The 6896-nt window shown below is 45.6% G+C and overlaps 1 non-coding gene across 1 annotated transcript; it reads right to left on the minus strand.

Moving 5' to 3' along the window:
* Positions 1–207: 207 nt before the first annotated feature.
* Positions 208–281, minus strand: TRNAI-AAU (transfer RNA isoleucine (anticodon AAU)). Its single transcript has one exon. It is a non-coding gene; the product is annotated as a tRNA-Ile (tRNA).
* Between the last annotated feature and the right edge of the window lie 6615 nt (positions 282–6896).

A 6896-nucleotide genomic window follows, 5' to 3' on the forward strand; every position in this document is an offset into this window, starting at 1 on the left:
ACTATTTGTCAATAAGCGTTCACTTCAGGAAACAGTGCGCGTCATGCAAGGTGTGCTTTTCTTCAGCCTTAGGTCTGCCGCAAGTGAAAGAAACTTCGACCAAGCAGTTATGCGCAGAATATCATCTGGCGACCTGCGTTGGAAACCCGCCATGCGGGTTGTTCGACTCAATAAAAAGAAATGTTTTTATATGGGTTAAAAAAAAAGTGGCCTGCGCAGGGATCGAACCTACGACCTTCGCGTTATTAGCACGACGCTCTAACCGACTGAGCTAGCAGGCCAGAACGATCGCCCGATGGGACTGCAACTATTTAATGCGTTTTTATTGGGAATCGCAGTCATTCGCGGTGTGTTATCAGGCAACGGGGAGCCCCCTGTGGTAGCGTCGGAGGAGCGGATGCAGCCGTCGTGATGTCTGGCACTGAAGTGGCGGACAAATAGCCGCTCCCTCAGCCACCGATTAATGCCAACGCTGCACGACAACCTCCGTCGCATGTACCGACTGGTAATCACAAGAGCAAGAAGGAAAACAACAACCTTTCTTTTACAAAAGAATATTTGATTCGTTAGGCCTATACCTGGCATGATTTTTTTTCCTTTCTCTAACAGCTCCCGCTCTTGGACAATGTCATGGGAGTATTTGTTGTGGTGGTAACGAGATTCAGTATGCTAGAAGACATTTCCCTCGCCATTATTATTATTATTATTATTATTATTATTATTATTATTATTATTATTATTATTATTATTATTATTATTATTATTATTATTATTATTATTATTATTATTTAGTTTAAATCAGTAAAACGTTTGAGACAGTTAATTACGACATTATGCTGCACAAACTAAATTTATTGGGCTTTCGGGGAACATTTTTATGACATCCTTAAAAGTTATATGTCGAATAGATCCCAAATAGTAGTCAGTGTTAGGCAATCACTCTAGCTCTATTTTGCTTATCAAAGCTGGAGTATCCCAAGGGTTTATTATATCCCTGCTACTTTTTAAATATTTTTATCAATGACCTTGCGTCCACTCTTCGAAAATGCACACTTTTTCAATACGCTGATGAAACCGTTCGACTAGCAAAGCATTTATGCTATAAATCGGCGATCAATATGCTACAAAAAATATGTCTAAAAACGCAATTGATTGGTTTCCGGTCAAAAAAAGAAAAAACGATTGTGCACGCTCTTGCGTATGGAATATTAAGGTATGGCATCACAATTTTCGCCTTCTGTTATGCGCGTTGGGAGAGCAGGGTTGACGCTCTTTTACAAAACACTGCTCCAATGTGTAGCGTATGTACGACTCGCCTCTACTCTTATCTCGAAATATATTTAGCGCCATTGCTTTTTCTTCGTTCCGCTCGTTGTTTGTTCAAACGGTGGTGTTACGTCGTTTTGGGGACTCGGATTTCAAAGTTGAGCATAAACCTGCGCGTATGCTCCATTCCGGTGTGCGTTTTACTGTGCCTTGTTCCTCAACGAGATACGGCAGGGCACGACAATGTGTGTATGTTCCCAACCTGTTTAACAATCTGCCAGAGGATATTTTCTCAGCAACTTCGAAAATATATTGCTGAAGAAGATGATCCATGCCCTGTAGGTTAAACCTTATCCATATCACGTTACCTTTGTCTTCTTACTTCATGTGACATTTATGTGGCAACTGTCTCAAAGATTTAAATCTTACATTTTATTTGTCTGTTTGTTCGTTTTAGGTTTTGTTATGGGTAAGTTTGAACTATATGTACTATTGTAATAAATTTGCGCAGACAAATCCAATGTCGCGCGCACTTTTCCTAAAACTGTTATTTTGTTGTTGATATCTGAATGTTCTCCTATTTTAATGTATTGCCTTGCCAAATCTGCATGGCCATGTCCCATAAACCCTTGTTGGTTTAGACAGGCCTGATGATAACACTGTATACCTGTTTAGCAATAAAGATATTATTATTATTTTCTTTTTTAATGCTCTCAGATGTACGTTACATGAAGGGTGGGCAATGAAGGCAGCGGTTCTCAGTCAACGTGTTCCGTATAATGGCTGCTTTAAACTGGGCGCAGTTTGTTGACATCGCGATAGGGGGGAGGGGGAGGGACGTCGTTCCAGTTTTGTGCCGTATGCAAAAAAAAAAGACTTTTAGAAGAATTTCATACAGGGATACATACCCTCGCGATGTAACATATACGGCATTTGGATGGCAATGATGATATGTCCGATGGGCTGGTCTAATGAATGCATTGTCTGGTGGCAAGGATTAGAAAAAAAATAGGATAGAGACACAGATGTTAGATGTTAGAGTAATTCTAGATTGTGAATATGGATGGTGCCACGGTTCTGGTTGGATTCAAGCATATATGAAGGGTTTAGCTTGATGAGAGTTAAAAATGGCAGTAGCATATCCAACTTTAAATCTTACAAGTGTTTAAAAGTTATTAGTTTTGTGATGGCAGGTGCCAAGTATAGGCTGTGACGAAGATAACGAAGGGCTCGATTATCAGCATCAGTAATCAGTGTTGATAACATGTTGCTACCATGTTAGATCACAGGAAATATGCATACCTAAGTACTTGGTGTTAGTAGCGGCTGACAATTATATAGAGTGCAAATGGAGCCAAGGTAATGATTACGTCGGTGAGAATACGTTACATATGCATTGTTCATATTCATGGATATTAGCCAGTTGCCACACCAGTAATATATTTTAATACGATCATTCTGCAAAACGTAAGGCTGAGATAGGTTAGTTACTGGGCGCTGTAAACCACAGTAGTCATCAAAAAGTCTGATTTTAGAATCAATGTTGAGTGGCAGGTAGTTGATGTAGCAAGGAAGGAGAAAGCTGAAGGCAGAGAGGTTAACCAGAATAACGTCCGGTTGGCTACCCTACACCGGGGGAATGGGAAAGGGGAAAACACAGATTACAGAGAGGGGAGGGAAGGAAAGAAGGAAATTACCGGTGAGTTCCCTGACGAGTGTGGTTTAATAGCAATTGCACTAATTGTGACAGGCGTTCACACAAGCCCATCGTCCTCAAGAAGCACTAAAGTGCCTTCGCCGCTTTATGGGCCGACGAGCGATGGGGGCAGTGTTGCAGCAGCACCTGCACGGAAAGCGGCCGATTTTTACGGTACCTAGGTCCCCTCCTCTTTTTCAATTTAGTTGTTGTAAATTGAAGGACAGGAGGGGACCTAGGTACAGTACTTTGGGGAACGCCAAAGCGTATACGAGAGAGGGGAGACCTGCAAGCGTTAAGAACAACTGCCGGGGATCAGTTAGAAACTTACGAATCCAGTTGAGCACAGACTGGTCTAATTTGTGGGGATTTGGGAAATTCGACGCGCCATAGCGCAGGCGCATTTCACCTGTTTCTGCAATCCCTACGCCTCACTGCCTCCTCGCTCCGAACTAGTTGTCATCGGTGGCGCTCCACTCGCGATGGTTCGCGGTGAGGGCGGCGCTACGAAGTCCCGAAGCGGCCCCTGGTGACTACTGTCGTGACGGGTAGCGTGCCTCTTCTTCCTTGGGACGGCGCCAGGTACGTGCATGCTTCCTCTCATCCGCCGACCCCTTTGTGACTAGGACTGAGCTCACACACGGTGCCTTTGCCCGTGCGGGGAGCGCGTACCTCGTGTTCATCTTGTCCCAACGCTAAGCCGAAGAACGGGTGCCTAGTGCTCGCGCGAGTTCGTACCACGCCGAGCCGCACTTATCGGAGGCCCAAGCCGAAGGAGATTGCCCGAGCTCTCGCGAGTTGGCCCATTGGTTATCGCGAGAGGGAGTAGCATAGCCGCCGGGACGTTTCCTAGCGGCGTGTCCCAGCTTGAGCCCATGCTCTCGCAGCGACATGCTACAGGCTCTTTTGACTATATTCCTCCTATGGTGCGGGACCCCTTCGGTTCCCCGCCGCCCCGAGACCGGGCGTTTGTGCAGTGTCGGGCGCCGCAGGATACAATAAACGGTTTCCGTCAACTTAGGGCAATACTGTGTTCTTGCGCGCGTCGCTCGGTAGCCCCTTGTGGCCTGAGCTCGCGCGCAGCGGCGCTAGAGGCTGACGGCTGACGCGGCCCTGTGGCTCGCTAAGCTGGAGACCCGAAAAAGTTTCTGTATGATAGCTTGAGTAATAGCTGACATGAGGAACTTTTCTCAAGACATTTTCGAAATGAGAAACAGCGCATAAATTGGAATATTATGATTAACCTTCGAGCGAATTTCATAAAGTAAACGAGTGAATTGGATTTGACAAGAATGGCTGGAATAAAACTATGCTGCTTGGGGTGAAAAACGTTGTTGGAGGAGAGAAAACGCGCTACGTCAGAATACACGATATGCTACATAATTTTGCAGCATACACTGATTATATAGACATGGGGCGATAATAGTTGCTTGATGGCAGGTTCCCTGTCAGGTTACTGTTACCAGGTTACCGAATGTAAAACATGGGTTCAGAAATTCACTGTCGGAGTTATCTCTTGACAGCGTGGCGGCAAGAGTAGTCCAATCTATTGAGGGAAAGTTGAAATCACCAAAAAGAGCGATGGCTAAGTTAGGAGGTAATGATAAGCTTCTTTTAAGGTGAATAAACGCTCATGCCAAAACAGGCTAAAAAAGCTGTCACTGTTGAGGGGCCGACAACATGTTCCTATGAGCATGCGCGGGAAAGATACACTGCACCAAACCGTGAGATTTACGTATCATATTATATATTTGCTAGACTGCAATGCGTGGGACTATTAGTGGCGAAAAAGAACTCCACCGCCATGTGAGCTGTCGGGTCTATCTTTACGGAATATATCGAAGTTTGTTAGTGACGGTAGTATCTCGGAATCGAGGATGGACGAATAAAGCGATATTTCGATTAGGTACACTGCGTCACTTCATGAAGAGGAAATGAGGCTACAAAGCAGATTGCGTTTGGGTATGCAGGTGTGCGGGTGTAAGTGCACTTATAACGACAACGGTGAGAGACGAAGTTGAATCAGTTCACGCTGCTTCTGAACCTTGCGCTAAATTTTACGTTCAACGACCTTCTGAGCACAGTGATCATAAACTTACGTTTTGTTGTTGCAAAATAGGCAACCAATCGAAGCTTGATTTGGAAATCAAATATTTTACGAAACTGCACTAGTTGTTTACGTGCAAGGTGATTGTGTGGCGAGAAGTCCTCATTGACGCCATATTCGGTGCCTTAAAGTGTATTGCTCTGGCGAAAATAATTGTTTAGTTTTTCTTCAAGGCTGATTTTCTCAATTACAGGCCAATTTCCGCATTCATTCATTAATTCATTCATTCATTCAGCTTTTATTTTCCAGAAAAAGAAAAAGACATTTCTGGTAGGGGTACCTGGGCAAAAAGCTGTATTTTGAGAGCTTGACTGGGCCCGGGCAACCTGAAAACATTTAGCAGTGCTGACATTCTGGAGATGAAACCGATTAATGATAAAAAACATAGCCATTATTAACACATACAGGTGACATGCACATTTTCTTCCATATATTGTATATACGAACCCAGCCTGTGCGCACGCTCAATTGAATTACAATGGATTCTTATGCCGACGCATCGCCCGCAGTAAAGTATTAGCTTTTCCCTAGTCTGCCAAGGTTCCTTCTGAGCGCCATTTACGCCAAAGGAATACAGGATTATTGCGATGCAAACAATTTTAAAGCGACATTACTAACCGCGTCGAGCCGAATTTCGCCGTCGCCAGCAATTTTACCTTCATTTGACCGTAGCTGCGCAATAGCCTTGGCAACGCATCACGTGACTCACCGCGCCGAGCTCCGCCACACGAGACGTTCATTTGAGGGATCGCCAGCCGTTTGTGCGCAGGCGCGAGTAAGAGCGGGCGCGAGAGAGAAAATCTGGGAGCTTTTGCTACTTAAATATATGACTCTGCCTAGGCACTACGGAGGAGGTTTCTTAGCGCGCGTTGTATTCGTTTGTCCTCAGACATGCCGGCATTGCGGAGTGCAGTCGAGTTTGTTTACGCTCAGCCCAGAATAAAGAATCTGCTCAGCCACTGGCTGCTCGCGTGGTGAGGCAGTGGGCGTGGGCGCCCCATTTGGTGATCGCTGTGTCTGAAGGGGCTATGTTCTGACTGGTGTTGTATAAGTCACGGGTCGCTTTTCTTGTCGCGACGATAGATTGGATTTTTTACAAGCACTGCTTCAGAAGGGCACATGCAACCGGCAAACGGAGGCCTCAGGGGAGCACCTGAGGTTATAATGAAGTAGGCGGCGCAGGATCTACCTGCGATCTACCGGCGCAGGATCTACCTTTGAATAAACCGTGCAAGTTTCGCTCTAGAAATCGTCTCGCCCTCGCTTGGTCGCCCTGGTCTATCGGTTGCCTGCAGCCCGCCGACAACGCCACGCTACCCAATAAGTAACGTCGGTCGAGCTTTCATAGGCAGGCGCCGCTACTTCTCGGGAGCAGTACGATACGCTACCCTGGAATACGCAACAAAGTTAACCAAGTGAATCCAAGACTTAACCAGGCTAAACCAAGCTTTCGCTTTGCATATCCAGCGTTAGCTGCGCTAAGCCGCAGCCAATTGTTTGGTCTCAGCAAATCGAGAAGACAGCGACGAAACTTCACTTCTACAGTACTTAAAGGCCAACGGAAGGTTTTGCAGCTCATATTTTATTCTGCTGAAAGATTGGCACCTTCATTCAATTTTTCTGTACTCCGTTCCATACATAGCAGTCAACGCTGTGGAAGCTTCTCAAAAAGTTTGGTCAAGAAAAGTTAGGACTCCGCGCGTTCCGTCAATGCTTCGCTGCGCGCCTACAGCGCTCGCGCGAGCGAGCGCTGTTGGCGCAGGCTCCTGGCGTCGGGTTGCAAATAAAGAAACCCTCAAGAACAACCAAAATAAACATGATTTTAAA

Source organism: Dermacentor albipictus, chromosome 1 (genome assembly GCF_038994185.2).
Source record: "Dermacentor albipictus isolate Rhodes 1998 colony chromosome 1, USDA_Dalb.pri_finalv2, whole genome shotgun sequence".
Classification (NCBI taxonomy): domain Eukaryota; kingdom Metazoa; phylum Arthropoda; class Arachnida; order Ixodida; family Ixodidae; genus Dermacentor; species Dermacentor albipictus.